At 37.6% G+C, this 27689-nt stretch overlaps 1 non-coding gene across 1 annotated transcript; it reads left to right on the plus strand.

Annotated features, from left to right (window-relative positions):
* Window positions 1-12332: 12332 nt before the first annotated feature.
* LOC112760780 (small nucleolar RNA R71) lies at window positions 12333-12440 on the plus strand. The gene has a single exon (XR_003181203.1). It is a non-coding gene; the product is annotated as a small nucleolar RNA R71 (small nucleolar RNA).
* The last annotated feature ends 15249 nt before the right edge of the window (window positions 12441-27689 follow it).

The following is a 27689-nucleotide window of genomic DNA, read 5'->3' on the forward strand; positions in this document are numbered from 1 at the left end:
TTGGTCCTCTAGAGCAATGTGTATTTGGAAGTATCCCAAATTGCCATCTAGAAAGCAATAATGGGATTTACCGGATAATCGATCGAGCATTTGATCGATAAACGGAAGTGGAAAGTGATCTTTTCTAGTGGCCGAGTTCAACCTTCGGTAGTCTATACATACTCGCCAAGAGTTTTGCACCCGTGTTGCTATGAGCTCCCCGCTTTCATTTTTGATTGTGGTTACTCCGGACTTCTTTGAACGGGACTCACCCATTCACTATTCGAAATAGGGTAGATGATGTCCGCCTCGAGTAACCGTGTCACCTCTTTCTTGACAACCTCCAAAATGGTAGGATTCAATCGCCTTTGAGGTTGTCTCATGGGTCTAGCTTCTTCTTCCAAAAAGATCCGGTGCTCATACAATTGGGGACTTATCCCCACTAGATCCGCCAAGCTCCACCCTATTGCCCTTTTGTTCTTCCTCAAAACACATAGTAACTTTTCTTCTTATTTAGGATTTAGTTCCCTTGCTATGATCACCGAGAACCTGTGGGCTTCATCAAGGTATGAGTACTTTAGGTGGGGCGGTAGTGGCTTCAATTCTAGCTTTTGCTCTTGGCTTGTCACTTAAACTTCTACACTTGGATCTTCACTATCTTCTTCAACCATATGTTTTTCCTCTAGCTTTACACAATACACTTCGGCCACAATGTTGTCAATTAGATCACACCGGAATATGGAATGGTTCTCTGGTGGGTGCCTCATTGCTTCTTCTAGGTTAAAACTTACAACTCTCCCATCTATCTCAAATGAGTAGTTCCCAAATGGGCATCTAACTTTAATCTAGAAGTCCTCAAAAATGGTCTCCCAAGTAGGATAGATGATGCCCTTTCGGATTCACTTGGTGGCATCTCAATGATATGGAAATCAATTGGAAATATCAAGCCCTTTATGTTGACCAACACATCTTCCGCAATACCCGTCATGATTATTATGCTCTTGTCCGCCAAGACAAACCTAGCTGCCGATCGCTTCAACGGTGGGAGCTTCAATAGATGATAAATGGAAAGAGGCATAATGCTAACGCATGCACCAAGGTCACACATACAATCAATGAATTGGACTCCATCAATGACACAAGTGATTAAGCAAGGACCCGGATCAACATACTTCTCTGGAATGGCCCCCATTAAAGCCGAAATGGAACTCCCCAATGGAATGGTTTCCAACTCATGAATTCTATCTTTGTTCATACACAAATCTTTAAGAAATTTCGTATATTTAGGCACTTGATGTATAGCATCAAAGAGGGGGGATAGTTACCTCCACTTTCTTGAACATTTCCACCATTTTTGGGTCAAGTTCTACACGCTTCTTAGCCTTTCTTGCCAACGTAGGAAATGGGATTGGTTGAGCCACTTCCTCTAAGACTTGCTCCTTTCTAGGGACTTCATTCCTTGGTTGAGGGTCTTCATCTTCAACTATCACATGTGATTCCTCCTCCTCTTCTATCTCTTCTATCTCAACTCCATCTTCCTCTTAAGTAATTATCATTGGGCTAGGTGCCTTTAAGTCCCTCTCTTTCAATTGAGTCCCAGACCTCAAGATTACGGCGTTGATGCCACCCTCGGGGTTGGGTAGAGGTTGAGAAGGTATGGCACTAGGATTTGAGGCTTGAGGAGTGGAAGTAGAAGGTGGCTCCGTGCGAGCAATGAGAGCTTGGAGGGTGGAAGTAAGACCATTGAGACTTGAGTTGAGTGTGTTTTGGAGTTCTTTTTTTCCTTGGAGTATGGACCGGAGTGTGTCATCTTGATTTGGAGATGTGGAAGGGTATGTGATTTGTGGTGCTTGGGGTTGGTTGGGTTGAGGTAGTTGTCTATGAGGTGGTATGTAGGTTTGGTAGTTCCTTCCTTGGTTCGGAGGGTTTTGTGAGTATTGGTTTTGTGGAGCGTTGTTGTTCCATCTTTGGTTGCCTCCATTGTCCCTACCCCCTTGTTGATAATTGTCCCGCCAACCTTGATTAGAGTTGTTACTCCCTTGGTTATAATTGCCTCCATGTTGGGGGTACCCTTGGTTGTAGTTGCTCCCTTGTGAATGGTATCCTTGATTAGCACGTTCATAGTAGGAGCGATCATAAAAATTGTGGGTAGCCGCTAGAGTGTTATCTTCTTGGAGACTTGGACACTCATCCGTGTAGTGGTTGTTGTTGGGATGGAGGTTGTTGTTGATTTACTTGGAGTTGCTTTAGAAGGCTTGTCATCTCATACAAGGTCTTAGTAAGGGTAGCGATCTCACCACTTGAAGAGACTTCATTCACGGCCTTTAGGCGGTTGACTATCCGTCTAGCATGTTGAGTGGATTCGGTCAAGTCGGTAATGATTTGTCATGCCTCCTCTGCCATTCTATACTTAGACAAAGAATCGTTGCTTGAGGCATCCAATAGACTCTTATCTTGCTCTCTCATGCCTTGGCACACATAGCCAAGCAATACTTGAGTGTCGAGCATATGGTTCAGATATAAGTCAAGAAGTTTGCGGAACCGCTCCCAATATTCATATAAAGTTTCCATCTCGCCTTGTACAATGCATGAGATCTCCTTCCTTAGCTTGTCCATCATTTCTCTAGGCATGAATTTATCAAGGAATCCTCTTTTAAGCAAGTTCTAATCGGACACAACATTGCTAGGTAAGGTATAGAACCACTCCTTGGCTTTTCTCTCAAGAGAGAAAGGGAAGGTAAACAACCATATAGCCACTTCATCGGACCCTTCCCGCTTAGTAGTCGAGCATACACCATGAAAATCCTTGAGGTGTCTAATTGGATCTTGTGCGGGAAGTCCATGGAACTTTGGTAAGAGATTGATGAGAGCGGTCTTCAGTTCAAAGTTTACATTCAAGTTAGGATAAAGCACATGAAGAGGTTGGAGAACAAAATCCGGTGCACTCGCTTCCTTGAGAGTAACTCTCCTTGGAGCGGCCATGTTGTCAAAACCTAGATCAAAAGAGGAACTATTAGTAGTATCAATGGAAGAGTAATTAGTGCCTTCGTTGGATGACGATGATGTGGTTGGTGAATTGGTAAGAACCTTTTCACCTTCCTCAAAGGCTAACCGCCTCCGAGCTTGCCTAATATGAAGCAAAGTTCTTTCAATTTCCGAATTAAATGGTGCTAAGCTCGGATTTGATAGTGAACGAGTCATGCAATGAAGGGGAAAAGAAGTTCATGACATTAATTGGTGTCTAAGAAAAATCTAGTCCTATGTAACAATCAAACAAGCAATCAATCAAGAGAGAAATGCAAATATTCACATATTAACGTATTCACACTAACCAATAGAATGGGTCACATAAGCAATTTCCCAGCAACGGCGCCATTTTGATGAACGGGAATATTCTTATGCCGGTTAGAAACTAGCAATGATTCCGAGCGTGAGTATAGTCTAACCAACACACAAATACCGCATCAAACAATTCTAAAATCTATGACCGAGAGTATTGATCCCGGGTCGTTCTCCCTAGGAATTGCCTTAGAATGTGCATCATTGATTAGGAAAGCTTTTATGGTTTTGAGAGTTGGTGCAAGAATTCAAGCTAACAAAAGCAAACAACAATTAATTGAGATAAAAGCCTTGGCTAAGGGTAAGCATTGGAAGTTCCATCATTATAGTTTTCTTCAATTATGATAAGAATTGATTATTGCTTCACTTAGTTAACCCCCTAACAATGGAGGAAAGTCAAGTGAGAGTAACTAACTTGAGTCACAAGTCCTAGTCTCACCCTAAGGAAGTCTAGCTTTAGTGCACTCCAAGTCAATTAGCAATTCTCAATTCATAATCTACAATTGAAATCTACTATTTAAGTTTCTCCAATAACTCAACCACTAAGCCAAGTAAGAAAAATCTACTCCATAGCTAGGGTTGTCATTATCACAAATAATTGGTAGACAATCATAGAAGACATGATGTAATTGAGAGAAGAGAATTGAATTAAAGCTATCTAATCCAAACAATCATCAATAATCAAGCAATTGAATGAAATTACACAATTCATTAATCCAAAATCAAGGTAACAAAGTCAAACAAGTCTAGAGCTAAGAGATTGAATCAAAAGAACATCAATTAAGAGTATAGGAAGAGTAGATCTATGAATTAGCAATGGATCTCACCAAGAAATCCAAGGAGAATTGCAATGGAAGAAGTGAAATTCTAGAGAAAAGTTGGAGTTTCTCTCTCTAGAAATAAAATGTAACTAACTCTCTAAAATATCTAGAATTATGACTAATTGTCCTAACACTCCTAATCTTTGGTCTTCTTAAGCTTTTCCCTCCAAAATCTACTCCAAAACAGGGCCTGGGGACTCCCTGAAATCGTTGGGCATGTGTTCCTTTTAAAAAATCATGTGCGCACATCGACGCGTAAACGCACTGTACGCGTACGCGTCCCTGGGGTCTTTTAAGATCTGTGCGCAGGCGTAAGGTACGCACGAGCGTCAGAGGGAATATTGCCCAGCCGTATAAGCACGCCGGATCCTCGCTCGGCTCCACTGCGCTGGCTCTAGATGCACGCATTCACGCGTACGCGCAAGGTGCGCGTGCGCGTGCATGTCCAAACTTCAAATCTTCAATTTATTCCATGCTCCCTCCATCCATGCATGCTTCCTTCACTCCTCTTAGCCATTTTTGCCCTATAACTTCTGAAACCACTTAATAAACGGATCAAGGCATCGAATGGTAATAGAGGGGGATTACAATATATCAATTTTGATGCAAAAGAAGCATATTTTCATCTGAGTTAAAATGGGAAAGGAACACAAAATCATGCAGTTTTATATGAATAAGTGTGGAAGATCATAGATAAAACCCTTAGATTCTATAGATGATAAACCCCAAAAACGGGGTTTATCAGTAAGCAGTGGAGGTTCTTCCTCCAAAGGCTTTGTACCAAATAGTTTGGCATTTAGCTTCATAAGGGCTCCTAGGTATCGATCAACTTGCTCTTCCCTAGTGTTTTCATCCTCACTTGAGGATGAGTAGTCACCAAAACTTATGTACTATAGAAGTGCATTCAAAGGAACCTCAATTGTCTTTATGGTTTCCTTTGGTTCTGGGCTAGTGGGCATTGAATGACCAGTGAAGGCTTCTTCACTAGCGTTCAATGCCTTCCCATTCTCTTCCAATTCGGCCTCAACCTCTATGGTTATGGCCTTGCACTCTGCTCTAGGATTAACCTCAGTATTATTGGGGAGAGTGTCAGGAGGGATCTCAGGGATCCTCTTGCTCAGTTGACCAATCTGTACCTCCAACTTTCTAGTGGAGGACCTTGTTCCATTAATGAAACTATGGGTGGTCTTAGTGAGCCTGGAAACTAGAATGGCTAAGTCAGTGAGACTGTGCTTAGAGGTCTCCATATTCCCTTGAGAAGATGGGAATGGTGGTCTGTTATTGAACCTATTCTGGTTCCTACCACCTTGGTTGAAACCTTGCTAAGGTTTCTGTTGGTCCTTCCATGAGGGGTTAGGATGAATCCTCCATAAAGGGTTGTAGGGGTTTCCATAGGCTTCTCCCATGTAATTCACCTCCTCTATGGTGGGTTGATCAGGATCATAAGCTTCTTCTTCAAGAGAAGCTTCTTGATTCCTGCCAGCTGCAGTTTGCATCCCAGTGAGATGTTGAGAGATCATGTTGACTTGTTGGGTCAAGATCTTATTCTGAGTCAAGATGGCATTCAGGGTCTCAACTTCCTGAACTTCTTTCTTTTGAGAGGCTCCATGATTTACAAGATTCCTCTCAGAGGTGTACATGAACTGGTTGTTAGCAACCATCTCATTGAGCTCTCTAGCTTCTGTAGGCATTTTCTTCAAGTGGGGAGATCCATCTGAAAAGCTATCAAAGGAGATCTTGGATATCTCAAACAACCCATCATAGAACACTCCTATGAGGGACCACTCTGAGAGCATATCAGGAGGACATCTCCTGATCAGCTGCTTGTATCCTTTCCAAGCTTCATAGAGGGATTCACCTTCTCTTTGGTTGAAGGTTTGAACTCCCACTCTAATCTTGCTCATCCTTTAAGGAGGAAAGAACTTAGCAAGAAAAGCATTTACAAGCTTTTCCCAAGAGTCAATACTCTCTCTTGGTTGGGCATCTAACCAAAACTTAGCTCTGTCTTCTAAAGCAAAGGGGAAAAGTATCAGCTTGTATAATTTTGGATTAACTCCATTAGTCTCTACAGTATCACAGATCTGTAAAAATTTTGCTAAGAACTGATGTGGATCTTCCAATGGAAGTCCATGAAATTTGCAGTTTTGCTGCAGAAGAGAGACTAACTGAGGTTTAAGCTCAAATTGTTAGCTCCAATGGCAGGTACAACAATGCTTCTACCATAAAAGTCAGAGGTAGGCATGGTGAAGTCACCAAGGACCTTTCTGGTATCCTCTTGTGGTTCGGCCATGTCCTCCAATTCTTGTTCAAAACTTTCTGAAAAGTCTCTTCCGGAGTGTTTTGCTTTAGCTTGTTGTAAACACCTACTTAGAGTCTTTTCAGGTTCAGGATCAGGAGTCAAGAGGGGTTCTTTATCCTTTTTCCTGGACATAAACAAGAAGAAAAAAAAAGATGGAAATGAAGAAAGTTCTTTATGCCACTTAGCAAGAAACTCCTCCTTAAAGTCAGAAGTAGAGAACGAAAAAGATAATAAAAATTAAAAATAAAAGTAAATGAAATAAGTAGAGTCTAAATACCTTAGATATAGTAAATTAGAGTAAATAAGAGAAGATAAAAGTTGACAAGATGGAAAAGAAATCACAAGAGAGCTTTTTGTGCCAATTTCCAAGCAGCTCTAAGTGAGATATGAAGAAGATAGAGAATGCATGTAAAGAAGTTGAGCTAAAGCTATTAGAGTTGAGTGAAAAGAGATGAGGAGAGAAGAGGTATAAATAGAAAAAGAAAATTAAAATATTTTTATTTTTATTTATTTATTTAATTAATTTTTGAAAATAATTTATTTAATTTAAGAAGAAATTAAAATTTAATTGTTAAATTTTCGAAAATAGAAGAGAGAGAGAGAGGATTAATTTTTGAAAATAGAGAGAAAAGAAAGTTAGTTAGGTAGTTTTGAAAAAGAAGAGAGAGAGAGAAGAAGATAAATATTTTTTGAAAATTAAGGAAGAGAAGAGTTAGTTAGGAGGTTTTGAAAAAAAGAAGAGAGAGAAGAAGAGAAGTGGTTTTTTTTTTGAAAATTAAGAATAGAAAAGTTAGTTAGGAGATTTTGAAAAATATGAGTGAGAATATAAGATATTAAGAAAAGATAAAAATAAAAATAAAAGGTAGAAATCAAAAGATATGATAAGAGAATATTTAAATTTAAAATAAGATAAAAGGTAAGATAAGAAAAGATTTTGAAATCAAAATTTGAAATTAGAAAAAGATAATATATGATTTTAAAAAGATTTGAAATTGATTTTAAAAAGATAAGATTTTGAAATTTGATTCTTGAAAAAGATATGATTTAAAATTATGAATTTCGAAAAAGATAAGATAAGAAACAAAAAGATAAGATTAGAAAATTGATTTTGAAAAAGATTTAATTTTTTTAAAAATTTTAAATTTGAAAAAGATAAGATGAGATTTTTGAATTTTGAAAAAGATATGATATGATTTTGAAAATGATAAGATTTTTTTTTTGAAAAAGATATGATTTTTATTTTTGAAAAATTTGATTTTTGAAAACTTGACAACTAAGATAAGATAAGATAAAATTTTAAAAATTGAAATCTGAATTTTATGATTAATTTTCGAAAAATTATGTTAAAAATTAGTTAGAAAAGATATTTTTTTATATTTTTGAATTTATTGATGAAAGAGAAAAACACAAAAAAGACACAAGACTAAAAATTTTTAGATCTAGAGCCCCTAATTTTCAAAAATTTTGGTGGGAAACACTAAGGGACACCAAACTTAAAAATTTTAAGATCAAGACATATACAAGACTCAAGAACACTTTGAAGATGAACAAGAACACGAAGAACAAAATTTAAAGACTCAAAGAACTCAAGAACACAAAAAAGAACACTAAATTTAAAATTTTTAGAAAACCAAAAGTAAATTTTCGAAAATTGCAAGAAAAATAAAAAGAAAACAACAAACTTAAAGACTTGGCACAAGATTAAACAAAGAAAAATTATTTTTGAAAAAAATTTTTAGAAAGAAAGAATCAAAGGAACATAAATTACCAAGAACATGAACACAACGCTTTGACCAATTGAGCTACAAATTTAACAATAATTTTGAAAAACCTTTTTGAAATTTTCAAAAATTAAAGAAGAAAAATTAAAATTAAAAGATTCAAAGACTCAAACCAGGAACATAGACACATTCAAAAAATGCATGGACAAAAAATTTTAGAATTTTTTGAAAAAATAGAGGAAGAAGAAATCAAAAATTAAAGACTCAAATAAAAATAAAAATTACTTGAAATAATGAGAAAGACAATCTGGCAGTTTGTCCAAAGTCAACAATCCCCGGCAACGATACCAAAAACTTGGTGCGCATGTATGCAAAACCCAAACTATTTCATACAACAGCAGCAGTACCAGCAAGTGCACTAGGTCGTCCAAGTAATACCTGAGCGAGTCAGGGTCGATCCCACGAGGATTGTGGCTTGAAGCAAGCTTATGGTTGTCTTACAGGTCTTAGTCAAGCGAAATCAGAAGGAGTTGGATAGAGGAAACTATTCATAATTTGTATTTGTAAAACCAAGTGTTTTCGAGAATGGAATAGAGTTGAGGATTGGAGTTCCTTTGTCTTTCTGAAGTAACTCTGGTACTATCATCTTCTTTGCTTGTGAATGATCTTCTTCTATGGCAGGCTGTAAGTGATCATCAAAGCCACGCCAATGGTCCTTGATCTTCTCTACTACAGAATGAACGCTAGGGCCCTTGGTATTCAATCCAATGGAGAATGAAGCGCATAGCAATCCATTCTCTTGGCGATCCTACTCAAAACTCCGCAGATAAGGTAGAATCTTTCGAATCAGAGAACACTACTTCTTGGATCTAGCCTATACCACGGAGACCTTAATCTCCCCATAGACCGGCTGAACTGATGTCTCAAGAAGTCCCCAACGAAATCGTGTATTAACTGTCTGAGAGATGCAAATCCATAGCTGTTGGCTCGTACTTTCCAGCCAAGTATTCACACGAACCCAAGTAGATGCAGGTGTTTGTCAGGAACATTCGTCTTAATGTGATGAACAGAGCCAATTTGTTAGATCGTCCTGTTCATCATGATGAAGATCGAAATATACATCTTGGAGATAGATAAGACACAGATTGAAGAAGAAGAAAGAGTACTTTAATTAATTCATAGGACTCAACAGGGCTCCTCCTCTCAATCTAGGAGGTTTAGAAACTCATACTGAAAATAAAAACACTAGTGAGTGAGAAGATTTGTGTTGATCTAGAATTTCTCAAAATAAGATCACTTCGTTGCAAGCATATCTAAATCAACAACTAAATCTCAACATCAAAGTTTAGATATTCAAATACACAACATAAACCGACATCAAGAGTAATTCAACCTCGGGTCGTTCTCCCTAGGAATGCAATCGGAGTGTTACGCTTTCGGTTGTTAAAAACAAAGGGTTTTGTGCAATCCAAGATATGAAAGAGTAAAAGAACTAAGCAATAAAAGAACAAAGAGATGATCAAAATTGAAAGTAATGCAAGCAACAAGGAACAAGATCAAAACTTGTGAAAATGCTATAAATGCATGAAAAGCCTTGACTTGGGAATGAGGATCCGAGGAATCCTATCATCAACATAACCACAACTATGATAATTATGATGAGTCATTCTCTCCTAGTTAACCCCTAAATCGAGGAGTAAGTCAAGCAAACATAATTGACCTTAATCTATAAGTCCTAGCTAACTTACCAAACTAGTTGATAAAAAGCTAGCGTCAATGGAAACAAGAGTCAACTAACTACCCAAGAATTACCACTAAGTGTCGGACATTATGACTCTAGTATCTTAGGAACTCAAACTTCAAGCCAAGGTGTGAAAATCTACTCAAAATCTAAAGTTGGCATTTTCACAAACACATTATGTGCATGAAAGTAAAACATGGAAAATTGTAAAGTAAAATGGAAAACTACAACCAACTATCAACAAAACCAAACATAAGCAAGCAATCAAACATAAAGGAAACATGAGACATAAAATTCATTGATCAAAACTTCAAGAAACACAAAATTGTAAATATGAACAAGGTAGCTTGAACCAAAGAAAATGAAAGTAAAAGTGCTATAATTGAAGAGGAAATTGAGAGTACTTACAATTAAAGATGATCAAAATCCAAAATTAAGCTTGCGTCATCTAAACTTGGGCAAAGTATGGACTATTATATATTGCAGGAAAGCCCTGGATGTATACTTTCCAAAGAAATTAGAAGCGCGCCATTTCGAGTTCTGTAGCTCCAGAAAATCCACTTTGAGTGCAGGGAGGTCAGAATCCAACAACATCAGCAGTCCTTCTTCAACCTCTGAATCTGATTTTTGCTCAAGTTCCTCAATTTCAGCTAGAAAATACTTGAAATCACAGAAAAACACACAAACTCATAGTAAAGTCCAGAAATGTGAATTTAACATAAAATCTATTAAAAACATCCCTAAAAGTAACTAGATTCTACTAAAAATATACTAAAAACAATGCCAAAAAGCGTATAAATTATCCGCTCATCACAACACCAAACTTAAATTGTTGCTTGTCCCCAAGCAACTGAAAATCAAAATAGGATAAAAAGAATAGAATATACTATAAATTCCAAACTATCAATGAAACATAGCTCCAATCAGATGAGCGGGACTTGTAGCTTTTTGCCTCTTGAATAGTTTTGGCATCTTGCTTTATCCATTGAAGTTCAGAATGGTTGGCATCTATAGGAACTCAGAGTTCAGATAGTGTTATTGATTCTCCTAGTTCAGTATGATGATTCTTGAACACAGCTATTTTATGAGTCTTGGCCGTGGCCCTAAGCACTTTGTTTTCCAGTATTACCACCGGATACATAAATGCCACAGACACATAATTGGGTGAACCTTTTTAGATTGTGACTCAGCTTTGCTAAAGTCCCCAATTAGAGGTGTCCAGGGTTATTAAGCACACTCTTTTTTTGCTTTGGACATTGACTTTAACCGCTCAGTCTCAAGTTTTCACTTGACACCTTCACGCCACAAGCACATGGTTAGGGATAGTTTGGTTTAGCCGCTTAGACCAGGATTTTATTCCTTTAGGCCCTCCTATCCACTGATGCTCAAAGCCTTGGGATCCTTTTATTTGCCCTTTTCTTTTGGTTTTAAGGGTTATTGGCTTTTTGCTCTTGCCTCTTGGTTTTAAGAGGTTTGGCTTTTTCTGCTTGCTTTTTCTTTCTATATTTTTTTTTCGCCTATTTTTTTCTTTTTTTTCTGCAAGTTTTGTTCTTTGCTGCTTTTTCTTGCTTCAAGAATCATTTTTATGATTTTTCAGATTATCAAATAACATGTCTCCTTGTCATCATTCTTTCAAGAGCCAACATATTTAACATTCTTAAACAACAACTTCAAAAGATATATGCACTGTTCAAGCATACATTCAGAAAACAAGAAGCATTGTCACCACATCAAAATAATTAAGCTAAGTTCAAGGATAAATTCGAAACTCATGTACTTCTTGTTCTTTTGAATTAAAACATTCTTTTCATTTAAGAGAGGTGATGGATTCATAGGACATTCATAACTTTAAGACATAGTTACTAACTACTAATGATCATGTAATGAAGATACAAACATAGATAAGCACATAACATAGAAAACGAAAAACAGAAGAAATAAGAACAAGGAATGAATCCACCTTAGTGATGGTGGCGTTTCCTTCTTGAGGAACAAATGATGTCCTTGAGCTCTTCTATGTCTCTTCCTTGCCTTTGTTGCTCCTCCTTCATTGCTTTTAGATCTTCTCTGATTTCATGAAGGATGATGGAGTGCTCTTGATGTTCCACCCTTAGTTGCTTCCAATAATTGTGTGGAAGAAAATGTACCCCCTGAGGTATCTCTTGATTTGCAGTCAAATGTTCTACCACTGAGCTATGGACCCTTGATGGAAGCTTTTGTCTTCCCTTTCCTCTTTCTAGAGGCGTCCCATTACTCACAGGATTCCTCTCAGAAGTGTACATGAACTGGTTATTAGCAACCATGTCAATGAGTTCTTGAGCTTCTGCAGGCGTTTTCTTTAGGTGAATGGATCCACCTGCAGAAGTATCCAATGACATCTTTGATAACTCAGATAAACCATCATAGAATATATCCAGGATGGTCCATTCTAAAAGCATGTCAGAAGGACACTTTTTGGTTAACTGTTTGTATCTTTCCCAAGCTTCATAGAGGGATTCACCTTCTTTCTGTCTGAAGGTTTGAACATCAGCTCTAAGCTTGCTCAGCTTTTGAGGAGGAAAGTACTTGGCTAAGAAATCCATGACCAGCTTATCCCAAGAGTTCAGGCTGTCTTTGGGTTGAGAATCCAACCATAATCTAGCTCTGTCTCTTACAGCAAAAGGGAAAAGCATGAGCCTGTAGACTTCAGGATCTACTCCATTAGTCTTAATAGTGTCACATATCTGCAAGAATTCAGTTAAGAACTGAAAAGGATCTTCAGATGGAAGTCCATGAAACTTGCAGTTCTGCTGCATCAAAGAAACTAATTGAGGTTTCAGCTCAAAGTTGTTTGCTCCAATGGCAGGAATGGAGATGCTTCTTCCATGTAAATTGGAATTAGGTGCAGTAAAGTCACCAAGCATTCTCCTTGCATTGTTGTTGGGTTCGGCTGCCATCTCCTTTACTTGTTTGAAATTTTCAATCAAGTTGTCTCTGGATTGTTGTAATTTAGCTTCTCTTAATTAACTCTTCAGAGTCCTTTCAGGTTCTGGATCAGCTTCAACAAGAATGTCTTTTTCTCTGTCCCTGCTCATAAGAAAGAGGAGAGAAAAAGAAAAGAAGAGGAATCCTCTATGTCACAGTAAAGAGGTTCCTTATTGTTAGTAGAAGAAAAGAAGAAGAGAAAAATCTGAACTCAGAAAGAGAGAGAGGGTTCGGATTTTTGGTGGGTGAGGGAGAGATGTTAGTAGATGAATAAATAAATAGAAGGAGATGAGAGAGAAGGAATTTTCGAAAATAATTTTTGAAAAAGAGTTAGTGATTTTTGAAAATAGTTTTTTCTTTTTTGGAAAAATGTTAGTAGTTTTTCGAAAATTTAGATTTAAAAATTAAAATAATAGTTAATTAAAAAGAAATTTTGAAAAAAAGGAAGGGATTTTCGAAAATGAGAGAGAGAGAGTTAGTTAGTTAGTTGAAACAAATTTTGAAAAAGATAAGAAGTTAGGAAGTTAGAACAGATATTTTGAAATCAAATTTTTGAAAAAGATAAGATGAGAAGATATTTTTGAAAAGATATGATAGAATTTAGTTTTTGAAAAAATATTTGATTTTTAAAATCACAATTAATGACTTGATTCATAAGAAATCACAAGATATGATTCTAGAACTCAAAGTTTGAATCTTTCTTAACAAGCAAGTAACAAACTTGAAATTTTTGAATCAAAACATTAATTGTTATTGTTACTTTCGAAAATTTGGTATAAAAATAAGAAAAATATTTTTGAAAAATATTTTTGGAATTTTCGAAAATAACTAAGAATTTTGAAAAAGATTTGATTTTTGAAAAAGATTTTGAAAAAGATAAGATTTTCAAATTGAAAATTTGATTTGACTCATGAGAAATAATTTGATTTAAAAATTTTTTAAAAAAGTCAATCCAAATTTTCAAATTTGATGAGAGAAAAAGGGAAAGATATTATTTTGATTTTTTTTTGAATTTTTATGATGAGAGAGAAAAACAAGTAAAATAATGCAATGCATGAAATTTTTAGATCAAAACAATGAATGTATGCAAGAATGCTATGAATGTCAAGATGAACACCAAGAACACCGTGAATATCGTGATGAACATCAAGAACATATTTTTGAAAAATTTTATATGCAAAGAAAACATGCAAGACACCAAACTTAGAAATCTTTCATGTTTAGACTCTATAAACGAAAGATGCACATGTAAAACAAGAAAAGACACAAAACAAGAAAACATCAAGATCAAACAAGAAGACTGACCAAGAACAACTTGAAGATCATGAAGAACACTATGAATGCATGAATTTTCGAAAAATGCAAGATGAATATGCAAGTGACACCAAACTTATGATATGACTCAAGACTCAAACAAGAAACACAAAAATATTTTTGATTTTTATGATTTTCTAAATTTTTTTTTTTGGTTTTTTTTTTTTTTTTGAAAATTATTTGAAAAACAAAGATAAGGATTTCAAAATCTTTAATATGAATTCCAGGAATCTTGTCATGTTAGTCTTAAAGCTCCAATCAAAGGGTCATGCATGGCTTAATAGCCAGCCAAGCTTTAATAAAAATATGAGTGTAATTCAGACATGACAAGCCTGACATACCCTATCCAGAAGGATTGGGCATGACTCCACTGAGGTGATTAGCCAATCCCAAAGCAGTTCGGGTATGGCTTTACAGCTAGATAGGCTTCAACATGCTTCATGAAACACTAGAATTTATTCTTAAAAATTTTTGAAGCCATAGAATAATTTATTTTTGAAAACATTATTTTTAGTAAAAATTTTTTTTTTCGAAAACAGGTGAGAAAATTTTGAAAGATTTTTGAAAAACTTTTGAAAAGAAAACAAAAAGAAAATTACCTAATCTGAGCAACAAGATGAACCGTCAGTTGTCCATACTCGAACAATCCCCGGCAACGGCGCCAAAAACTTGGTACGTGGAATCGTGATTACACTTTAATTATGTAAAATTCATTGCTCTTTCTTTCCCTGGAAATGGCACCAAAAACATGATGCCAAGACCATGGTTCACAACTCCGTGTAACTAACCAGCAAGTGCACTGGGTCGTCCAAGTAATACCTTATGTGAGTAAGGGTCGAATCCCACGGAGATTGTTGGTATGAAGCAAGCTATGGTCACCTTGTAAATCTCAGTCAGGCAGATATAAAATAGTTATGTGGTTTTCGAATATTAATTAATAAAATAGGGATAGAAATACTTATGTAAATCATTGGTGAGAATTTCAGATAAGCGAATAGAGATGCTTTCGTTCCTCTGAACCTCTGCTTTCCTGCTGTCTTCATCCAATCAGTCTTACTCCTTTCCATGGCTGGCTTTATGCAAGGGCATCACCGTTGTCAGTGGCTACATCCCCTCCTTTCAGTGAAAAATATGCTCACATGCTCTGTCACACCACGGCTAATCATCTGTCGGTTCTCGATCATGCTGGAATAGGATTGACCCTCCTTTTGCGTCTGTCACTAACGCCCAGCAATCGTGAGTTTGAAGCTCGTCACAGTCATTCAATCATTGAATCCTACTCGGAATACCACAGACAAGGTTTACACTTTCCGGATTCTCTTGAATGCCGCCATCATTCTAGCTTACACCACGAAGATTCTGGTTAAGAGATCTAAGAGATACTCATTCAATTCTAATGTAGAACGGAAGTGGTTGTCAGGCACGCGTTCATAGGGAATGATGATGATTGTCACATTCATCACATTCAAATTGAAGTGCGAATGAATATCTTAGAAGCGAAACAAGATGAATTGAATAGAAAACAGTAGTACTTTGCATTAATCTTTGAGGAACAGCAGAGCTCCACACCTTAATCTATGGAGTGTAGAAACTCTACCGTTTGAAAATACATAAGTGAAAGGTCCAGGCATGGCCGAATGGCCAGCCCCTCTGATCTAAGAACCAGGCGTCCAAAGATGTCTAATACAATAGCAAAAGATCCTATTTATAATAAACTAGTCACTAGGGTTTACAGAAATAAGTAATTGATGCATAAATCCACTTCCGGGGCCTACTTGGTGTGTACTTGGGCTGAGCTTTAACTTTCCACGTGCAGAGGCCATTTGTGGAGTTGAACGCCAGGTTTGGATCCATTTCTGGCGTTCAACTCTGGTTTTTGATCCATTTCTGGCGCTGAACTCCAGAGTTGGGCAGAGAGCTGGCGTTGAACGCCAGTTTGAGTCATCTAAACGTGGGCAAAGTATAGACTATTATATATTGCTGGAAAGCCCTGGATGTCTACTTTCCAAAGAAATTGGAAGCGCGCCATTTTGAGTTCTTTAGCTCCAGAAAATCCACTTTGAGTGCAGGGAGGTCAGAATCCAACAGCATCAGCAGTCCTTCTTCAACCTCTGAATCTGATTTTTGCTCAAGTTCCTCAATTTCAGCCAGAAAATACCTGAAATCACAGAAAAACACACAAACTCATAGTAAAGTCCAGAAATGTGAATTTAACATAAAATCTATTAAAAACATCCCTAAAAGTAACTAGATTCTACTAAAAATATACTAAAAACAATGCCAAAAAGTGTATAAATTATCCGCTCATCACGTGCCTGGCAGGATATAGTCGGCAATGATCTGTTGCCAGATCCTTGCCTCTGGAGTCAAATCGGTGCACGCGATGCTCAATCAAACCGCATTCTCCCCTCTACTGTACTCCCGTCTGGCCTTAGGGAAGCCAATCTTCTTCAGGACCACGTCCAATGAAAGCTTGCCGGATGTCAAGTCCTTCACTATCTGAGTGTAAGCATCCCTAGCCGGAGGAATATGCGGAATATCTAAGAGAGCCTCCAAAGCATGATCAGAGGTGCCCAATGTGATACCTCTTAGAAAAATAGTTGGGGTGTCCCTCTTTAGGAGATTTCCATAGAATTCTTTGACCTGGTGTTCATTGATTTCCACCGGGTCGAATTCCATGAATCTCCAATGGTAAAAATTTAGTCTATTTTGTATTAGATCCGCATATTTCTTCGGTGAGTTCAACTTCCTCTCATAGTGAAAGGCTCACTTTGCTAGTTTATTGTATTGCTCCTCGGCTGTTTCATTGATGAATGTGTCCGGTTGAGAACTCGGAGGCGCAGGAGAAGGACAAGCCAAAGGATTGGTTGTCTCCTTCCCTTTGCGAGTCATCCTGAAAAAGACAAAAAACAGAGTACAACTCAGGAGAACAGATAAAATTCACAAAACAAAGTAGGAATAATCAAATAGTTCAAGTAAGAGCCAAAAAGGTAAACAGACACTTAATTGAGGAAAATATTTTCACAACAAGTGATATGATTAAAAAGAAATGTATGTTTCCACAATCAAGCAACCTAAGTAACATGAATTAGAATGAACAACAATAAAGGGTCATACATGACTTAGGTGTACAATGCAAGTGAATTGACTTGAAAGAAATTGAGTGTTGCAATTGTGCCCTGGAAATTGGAAGAATTTGCAAAAATTGGCACAAAAGGCAATAATCAAAGCCATAGTGGAAGCATGCACATATTCACGTTGAGAAGATAAGAAATGATCACATATACATAACTTCTTGTCCAAAGCAATACTTGGTTGAAGAACAGATTGCATTGCTAAAAAACATAAAGGAACAAGTGGCTATGTATATGGTCATTGATGTAAAAAAAACACATGAAATCAATTCATTCGAAAAAAACAATGTATGTACTGCTGCAAATGGCACCAAACATATTTCACAATTTATAAGTTTAAGGCGAGTTCGGTGTTTGAGAAAAAAAAATGAGCAGTCAGTACATAATGCAGCAAATTAGCATACTATGCACTTGCAAATGCCTCAAACAAAATAATGTCAGCCTGGTATTCTACACAGTTACAGATTTTGAGCTCAGTTTGATATTCCAGCGTGAATAACACAGAGTGCAAAAATAGTTTCATTTTAGGTAACATCCAAAATCAACAGAGAATTACACAAGTAGAAATTAACAATGCAAAATGGGAAGGAAATTCAAAACCTATGCTGATCAGACACAGGAGTTGAATCAAAAATCCATTCAGGCATTAAATCAAGCATGTTATGTGTATTAGTGAAACAGCATTCTCAGTTCATACACAGCAACATTTATAGTTCAATGTAGCAGTTCTCCAACCCAGTAAAACCAAAAACAATCAACTAGCATCAACATTCAATCCAGAGGACCAGAAAGCAACAAACCTATAGCCTCCTATTTACTAAACAAAATTTAAAATGTAGCTAAAAAAAGGAAAAGGAAACAGAAACGGTAAAGAAACAGGTTACAAGAAAGAAAAGGGAACCTGTAATGCAGAAGGAAAAAGAAGAAGAAATGGACGGAGAATGAGGATTGCGGCAGATGTCGCGGCGGCGCAGAAGCTCACCGCCGCTGGTGGCTGGTCGTCGAACTAGTTGGCGCGACTAGGGCTGGCTGGCCCTAGAAAGGTGCAGGCAGAGATATGGGAACTAGAGAAGAAATGGAAAAGAAGGAGAAGAACGAGAGAGAATGGGAGGAGAGAGAGAGGGGGGACGACGGTGGTGTGGTCGCCGACGTTGATGCGTGGTGGATGGAAGTGGTGGTTGGTGTGGCTGTCAGGGTGATAGGGGTGGGGGGGTTGGGTTTCTTTCAGAGAAGAGAGAAGAAGAAGGGGTTTGAAATGAAGCTGAAGCGCGAAGGTGTCCCTCTTTTCAAATTAACGTTCGAAAAGTGACCTGTGCGAACGCACAAGGTCGTGTGCGGACGTACACAAGGACGGAGGAAGGGTATGTGTGCGCACAGCAGTGTGCGGGCGCTGCGGACAGAAAGGGTATTGTGTTCCCACACACAAAGAGGGTGTGTGCTGCGATCAGAGGGTTTGCCAAGGGCTGTGCGGGCGCACATAGCTATGCGCGCATAGGTGGCTTCGTTTTTTTTTTTCCGAAAAAAAAGGGTGGAGTGTGTGTACGCACGCAGGGTGTGCGGTCGCACAAAGATAAAAGAAGAGGCGTATACATGAGCAGAAGCCGTGCGCGTGCTGTGAACAGAGGGAGTATTTAGCTTTGTGCGTTCGCACAGCTGAGTGGGTACGCACAAGGACGGAAAAATATGGGGATTGTGCGCCCGCACGGGTCGGTGCGTACGCATAGGACTCTGTTCCTGCAACGAAAATTATGCCTCTAAGACATCAAATATGACATCCAAAATAGGTTTTCAAGTCCCAAAACACCATAAAACTCCAAAGAACGTTATTTCACTAAAATTAACTAACAACCATCAAAATAAAACTAATCAAAGAAGCAAAATAACCAATTATTCAACCATTAAAAATTAAAAGAGAGAAAGTTAGAAGGATATTACCATGGTGGGGTGTTTCCCACCTAGCACTTTGGTTTAAACTCCTAAAGTTGGACTTTTGAGGAGATTCTTGTTAGGGTGGCTTGTGCTTCCACTCCTCCTTGAATCTCCAACCAAGTTTGCTCATGATTTGACCTCCGGGGTCCCAAATGAATTGAATCAAACTCTTAAGAGACTTTAAGCTAGCAACCAGGATCCATAAGTGTTGATTCTTGAAATTAATACCCGGATCCCATACTTTAGTCTTTTGTTCATCTTCTTGTTGATCTTCATTGTTGCACTTAGATGAACATTGCCTCAAATCACCGTTAGAACACTTGTGCACTCCCCAGAATCCACTAAATTGACTCTTGAACCAAAATTGAGCTCCAAATGTTAAGTTGGCTCCTTTGATGAAATTTCCATTTCCTTGCCAATTAACATTTTTCTCTCCACTATCCACTACTCCAAGAAGGGTTTGAAGTTGACAATCCGTTTCCAAGATGGCATATTGATGTGGGCCTAGAAAGCTTGTTGGAGACATCTTCACCCACTCAATTTGCTCTTGCATAACTATCTTTACTTCTTGGTGAATAGAATCTTCCTCATCATCACTCAAGTCAAAGATTGGAGGTTATGTGAAGTCCACATCAACATCTCCTTCAAATTCAAACAATGGAGGCTTATGAAGGTTATTGAAGGGATCAACCAAGTTGGACAAAAAATCTTGAATGATGGAATCCTCTTGATCAATTCTCACTAACTCTTCATTTGTCTCCTCTTGTGCTTCATGTTGTGACTTGACATCTTCAAATTGATTTTGCAATTCTTCACTCACTCTACACTTTTCACTTGATTCCACACATTCATCCGCTAGAATTTCTTGGTTATGACATGAACGCAATAAAGCTAACCGGTCAAGAGTTTCCACTATTGTAGACATGACTTGCTCTTGCTTCTTCCGGAACTCTTGAATGAGCATGAAAAGTACTTCTTGTGTGGCTTGATCCATATGTGAAGATGAAGATTGAGTCGATGAAGGTTGACAATCAAATTCATGAGGGTAAGGGTTTTGGTTTTGTATGTAGTGAGGTGATGGTGTATAGAATTGGTAACTAGAAAAGTAAGTGTTGGGTTCCATTGAGGTGCATTGTGGTGATGGTGTGAAAAAGTCATAAAGAAAATATAAACAAAACCTACTAGCAAAAACAAACAAACAACCAAAAAGTTCTATTTACACTATTAACATATTCACAACAACCAAAAGATATAACACCGTTTGCATCCCCGGTAACGATGCAAAAAACTTGGTGAGTGAGAAGATTTGTGTTGATCTAGAATTTCTCAAAATAAGATCACTTTGTTGCAAGCATAGCTAAATCAACAACTAACTCTCAACTTCAAAGTTTAGATATTCAAATACAAAACATAAACCGAGATCAAGAGTAATTCAACCTCGGGTCATTCTCGCTAGGAATGCAATCAAAGTGTTACGCTTTCGGTTGTTAAAAACAAAGGGTTTTGTGCAATCAAAGATACGAAAAAGTAAAAGAACTAAGCAATAAAAGAACAAAGAGATGATCAAAATGGAAAGTAATGCAAGCAACAAGGTACAAGATCAAAACTTGTGAAAATGCTATAAATGCATGAAAAGCCTTGACTTGGGAATGAGGATCCGAGGAATCCTATCATCGTCATAACCACAACTATGATAATTATGATGAGTCAATGTCGCCTAGTTAAACCCTAACATCGAGGAGTAAGTCAAGCAAGCATAATTGACCTTAATCCATAAGTCCTAGCTAATTTACCAAACTAGTTGATAAAAAGGTAGCGTTAATGGAAACAAGAGTCAACTAACTACCCAAGAATTACCACTAAATGTCGGACATTATGACTCTAGTATCCTAGGAACTCAAACTTCAAGCCAAGGTGTGAAAATTTACTCGAAATCTAAAGTTAGTATTTTCACAAACACCTTGTGTGCATGAAAGTAAAACATAGAAACTTGTAAAGTAAAATGGAAAACTACAACCAACTATCAACAAAACCAAACATAAGCAAGCAATCAAACATAAAGGAAACATGAGACATAAAATTCATTGATCAAAACTTCAAGAAACACAAAATTGCAAATATGAACAAGGTAGCTTGAACAAAAGGAAATGAAAGTAAAAGTGCTATAATTGAAGAGGAAATTGAGAGTACTTACAATTAAAGATGATCAAAGTCCAAAATTAAGCTTGCTATAAAATGATACAATTGGAATGAAAATGAAACCCTAAGAGAGAATTCTACTATCTACATTACTCCTACTCCTATAGAAGCCTCCTATACTACTACTACCTAATGAAAACCTAATAATAACTAATGCCTTCATATATGTTGATATCCCCTTCATATAGCACTCCAAAATCAGCATCCAAGGCTTCCAAAATGGGCCAAGAGGCTTCAAAAAAATGCACAGCACGTGTTTCATTAATGCAACCACGTGCAGCGGCCTGTGCGCACGCACAGATGTGTGCGTATGCACACTTGGCTAAAAATTGACCTGTGCGTATGATAAATCCATATTTTATGATATATTTTGTGCTTAGTTTGAGTGATTTATTCAATCCTTCACCCACTTATTCATATTAATTGCATGGTTTTACTTTCCTTTCCTTAAGCAGAACACATATGACGCGGTCGAATGACTGACGCGACCGCGTGACAAGGAAAAACTCCGAATGACGCGATAGCGTGACCCACGCGGACGCGTGACAGAGGCCACGCACCAGAAATTGCAGAAAACATTCCCAGCGAATTCTGAAGCCCTTTTTGGCCCAAATCCAATTTCAGAAGGCATAGACCAGAGGTTATGAAGTGGGGGAATGCATCTGTTCAAAGAGAGACACCACTTCAGTTAGTTTTCATGATTTAGATTTAGTTTAGAGAGAGGTTCTCTCCTCTCTCTTCTCTCTTTAGGATTAGGATTTAGAATTAGGATTTTATTCGCTTTCCGGATTATCTCTTTATCAGGTTCAATATTCCCTTTTATTTACTTTTGCAATTTATATTATGAATTCTTCCATGTTATAGATTACTTTTTTGAATTAATGCTATTTGAGGTATTTCAGTTTAATATTACTTTCTCTTATTTACATTATTGTTATTCCCATTTGAAGACATTTTTATTCTAGTAGATTTACTTTTCTCCTTTTGGTCTTGGTTAAGAAATCCGTAACTCAGGAGTTATCAAACTCAAACATGAATGATAATTGTTATCTTTGTTAATTAAATTGAACTTTAATATTCCCAATCTTTTCTTAGGAAATAAATAGGATTCGAAGATCAAACCAATTAATCCCTTGACCTTCCTTTATCTTAGTAAAGGTTAACAACGTGGAATTAAGATTCAATTCTCATCATCATTGATAAGGATAGCTAGGATAGGACCTCTAATTTCTCATACCTTGCCAAAAGTTTATTTACAGTCATTAATTTATTTTACTTGCCATTTAAATTGCTTGTTCTTCATTTACTTTATTTGCTAATTAAACTATTCACTCCTCATTCTCAAAACCCCGATTTACAATCTCCATAACCAATAATAAGAACATACTTCCCTGCAGTTCCTTGAGAAGACGACCCGAGGTTTGAATACTTCGGTTATCAATTTATTTAGGGGTTTGTTACTTGTGACAACCAAAACTTTTGTACGAAGGGATTTCTGTTGGTTTAGAGACTATATCTACAACGCGACTATTTTTACGAAATTCTTTACTGGCAAAAATCCTAACGTCAAAATGGCACCGTTGCCGGGGAACTACAATCGTGTGCCTTATTATTGGTTATTGTAAATATTTTTCTTTTGCTTATTTATTTATCTTTATTTTTCCCCTCTTTATTTCTTTTTAGCTACTATGAATTCTCACCCCTGTCGCTTTGAGTTTGGTTCTAATGTTACTGAAAGGAATGGAAGTTATAACAGGAACATGCATCAAGGTCAGAGCAATCAAAGATGGATGGAGCCAAGAAGATCTGATCAACCCTTTAGGCAACAACACCCTCCAAGATATGATGGACAAAGACCATTCCACAATGCATACCAAGCTAATAGGCATGGTGGACAACCTTGTAATTACCAACAAGCCCCACCCTGTACTTATAGACCATCCTCTCAACACAACTTCGAACTACCACACTCACAAGCTCCTTTTCACCATTCACCACCGTATGATCCTCATTTAACCCAGTTCCAATCCAATCACTCCCAAACACCACCACTTCTCCCTGTACCATATCCAAATCTATCACCCCAAGAATCAGAGGTTCGCCTCAAGGAAATAGTAAATCGACTTCAAATAACCCTTCATCAACTGGAGCAAGTAGTAAGTCAATTATCTTCTAGACGTTCGAACATTCAAGGACCTCCCACAGCCCATGTGGACAATCTAACAAAGAGCGTAGTATGAAGGAGATACTAGAAACTCCAGTGGACAAGAAAGAGCATGGCTTCATACTGGAACAAGTAGAGGAAGCTATTATTATTGAAGAAGAAGAGTTGGTTGAAGACTTAGGAGACGCTGAACCTCCATGGGAATCCAAAGTTGTGGAGCATTCTGTCAAAGATGTTACAATTGATGCTAAGGAGGATTGTGCGCAATCCCCAGAGTAAGTCTTTCATGAAGCAAATTTCCTTGATGATGATAGTCACAAGTCAAGTTCTCCTAGTAATGAACTTGCATCCGTGATGCACGAAAAACTTGTCTCGCAACAAATCTCCTTCGGCAAGTGTACCGAATTGTCGTCAAGTAAAAACTCACAATAGAGTGAGGTCGAATCCCACAGAGATTAACGGATTAAGCAATCAATGGTTAATTGATTATCCTAGTTAGACGGTTCAGATTTGGATGATGAGCAGCAATGAAATGTAAATTGCATGAAAGTAAAGAAAGCGATAAAGTGCAGAAAAGTAAAATGGCAAGAAAAGTAAATGTAAGAACTAAAAAAATAAAATAAACATTGGGATCAAGAGATATTGCAATCCTCCGGATCAAGTTCATTCTCATCTCTTCCTCAATCAATGCATTCATTGATCTCCTTGGCAATCTTAATTGATCGAATTCCAATTTCTTGGAATTCAATCTCTCAAATCTTGATCAATAGCCAATTCCTTGGCCAATTGCTTATGAGAAGAGATGAAGTATGGTCACTGATTATACCACATGCATTTCCCAAATCAAGTGTTGGAAGGATTATAGTCACATATCCATCCACACCCAATTTGGTCCAGCATGAGAAAGCATTTCTAGCATGATCTCTTCATTCCTCTTCCAAGGTTCAGAAGAGATCCAAGTATGAATAGTTTCTTTTCCAAGATAACTACCCAATTGGATGAAGATCGAAAGCTTTCAAGTAAAATCAAGAGAAAAGAAAGAAGAAGAAGAATAAGAACTACAATTGATCCATTGAATCACAATAGAGCTCTCTAACCCAATGTAAAGAGTTAGTTGATCATTGCTCTACAAAAATAGAAAAGAAAGAAAGTTGCAGAAAAGTAAAGATGAAGATAAAAACCGAAAATAAAACTTCAAAATTCATAAATGAAAAGTACAAAGAAAAGAAAGAAAAGGAAAAGTGTGTGAGGGGAGGGAGTCCGAAGACCCCTCTCTAATCCCCATTCCAGGATTTCCAGAATCTCTCGAATGCTTTCAATGTAAAGACTAAGGCCTTTATATAGGCTCTCCTAAATTACAAAATGAAATTAAAAGCAAATTACAATTAAATGAAAATTCCTATTCTAGATGCTTCTTGTGGTCTTGATTGGTTGACAATTGTGTGTCTGAAGAAGAGGCACAGAAAATTCTATGGAATTGCCATGGCTCTGACTATGGAGGACACTTTGGAGGTGAGCGGACAGTCACTAAGGTACTCCAAAGTGGTTTTTACTGACCTACTCTCTTCAAACTTTCTAGAGAGTTTGTACGTAACTATGATAGTTGCCAGAGGGCTGATAATCTTCCTCATGGTCACAGCATACCTCAACAAAAAATTCTAGAGATTAAGTTGTTTGATGTACGGGGCATAGATTTCATTGGACTATTGCCGCCTTCATACTTAAACACCTACATCCTTGTGGCAGTAGATTATGTGTCTAAATGGGTTGAAGCAATAGCAACACCCATCAATGACACCAAAGTAGTAATGAAGTTCCTCCAAAAGAACATCTTTAGTAGATTTGGTGTCCCTAAGACATTAATCAGTGTTGGAGGAACTCATTTCTGCCACAGACAGCTGAATTCTGTCTTGAGCTTTTATGGAGTTCACCATAAAGTAGCAACACCGTATCATCCACAAACCAATGGGCAAGCTAAAGTCTCAAATAGAGAACTAAAGTGAATCCTAAAGAGGACAGTAAGTGCCTCTTGAAAGGATTGGGCCAGAAAGCTTGATGATGCTGTGTAGGCATACAGAATAGCTTTCGAAACCCCCATTGGAACTTCACCATATCAGTTAGTATATGGGAAGTCCTGTCATTTACCAGTGGAACTAGAACACAAGGCCTATTGAGCCACTAGATTCGTCAACCTCGATGTTAAAGCAGCAGGAGAAAAACGGCTGTTCCAACTAAATGAGTTGGATGAATTTCGCTTAGATGCATTTGAGAATGCAAAGACCTATAAGGAAAAGTCAAAGAGGTGGAATGACAAGAAGATAGATTCTATAGTCTTTGAACCAGGGCAAAAAGTTCTGCTCTTCAACTCAAGGCTCAGATTATTCCCTGGGAAACTCAAATCCTGCTGGAAGGGACTGTATGTGATTACAAGAGTATCACCTTATGGACACATAGAACTTCAAAGAAAAGATCCTGAAAACAGGTTCACTGTCAATGGACAGAGAATTAAGCATTACCTTGAAGGAGATATAGAGCCAGGAGGCTCAACTTTTTTACTAAATTAAGTACAGCAAAGGTCAAGCTAGTGACGTTAAACAAGCGCTTGTTGGGAGGCAACCCAACCTTACTCAACTATATTTATTTTCTTTATTTTTTTTCTTTTTAGTTGTCAGAGTCATGATCATATGCATCAGTCAAGAGACAGAATCCACGGCAGTGAAAATAGAGCACTCTGGATAGAGTGTCAAAGTTGAACGCCAGCTAGGGAGCAGCCCCTGGGCATTTAAATGCCAATGCAGAGAAGTAGGAAAACTAGATTTCCCAGCCTTTCAGGACCTGTAGGTCCCACAAAAGCTCCACCTACCCCACCTTCTGTAACACCCTAATTACCCTGAGCCTTACCTCTAGCCGTAAAGCAAAGGTTAATCAGAGGTTACGACAATTCTAAGGCATATACATATTATATATAGAAGGCAATAATATATTCTAGAAGCCCGAAGAAGGATTAAGCTCAAAGACAGAATTACAAAAGCGCAAAAAGTTCACACGAAGCTAACGCATATGATACAAGGTACAGATGCAAAGAATAGAACATATATAGATATAAGAATATAATTATCATAGGGAACTAGCCACGACTTGCAGAGTTTAAGCCGACAAGTTACAAATAGTAAAATACAGAGTTTTTGAGTTAAAAACAGCTTATACAACTATTCTCTCAAATAAGCCTCTAAGGCCATAATGATAAATATACAAAGAAATGTGAGAGTAGATATAACAAAGTAAAATAGAAATAAACCAAGGAGGAACCATACTCCGCTCTGTCACCATATCCGCAATCTCACCGAAGTGAATTACGGCCTGCATCTGAAAAATAACAACAAAGTATGGAATGAGAAATGGAGATTCTCAGTATGGTAACAGTGCCCAATATGTAAAATGTAAGGCCCCGGGATGCCAAAGGCAATCCTAGAACTTCACACCAAACCGATATTCAAGCTTAGAACAAAATAATTAACATAAACCTTAAACAATAAATAGGGTCTTCTAAAAGTAAATGATTCTAACTAATACTAATCACACCGCTGTATCCCACAGCCTTCACCAACCTAACCTTCGTGCGATCCCATCACCACCACCTACCTAACCTCCACATCTCTAGACAATCACAATTAATGAAAGCAAGTAAAACACAGGTAGTATTCATATATATAACAAGTATTTCAAGAAGCAAGTAGGCATATTATACAATTACGCAAACTCAAGTAATCAAAGTAAGCAAACATATAGAAGATACACATGATGAATGTCTGTCCTATTGGCTGTGATATCACATGTCAGTTATTGCCAAACCCGACAGAAAATCTGGTCGACAACTCCCGGATTAGTCTCTCTATTGCGTATAAGGATGAATAATTCTGAGGGATAAGTGCCCTACCATCTTCTCCTTTCAGAGGGAAATATTCTGAGGGAGCGTGCCCAACCAACTTCCTCTGGTTGCCGCATGATTTCGTGGGTTAGTGCCCTACCACCTTGCAATCAGAGAGAAATTGCATTTTCAGGAGGAATAATTCTGAGGGATGAGT

The sequence above is a fragment of the Arachis hypogaea genome, chromosome 16 (assembly GCF_003086295.3).
Source record: "Arachis hypogaea cultivar Tifrunner chromosome 16, arahy.Tifrunner.gnm2.J5K5, whole genome shotgun sequence".
NCBI lineage: Eukaryota > Viridiplantae > Streptophyta > Magnoliopsida > Fabales > Fabaceae > Arachis > Arachis hypogaea.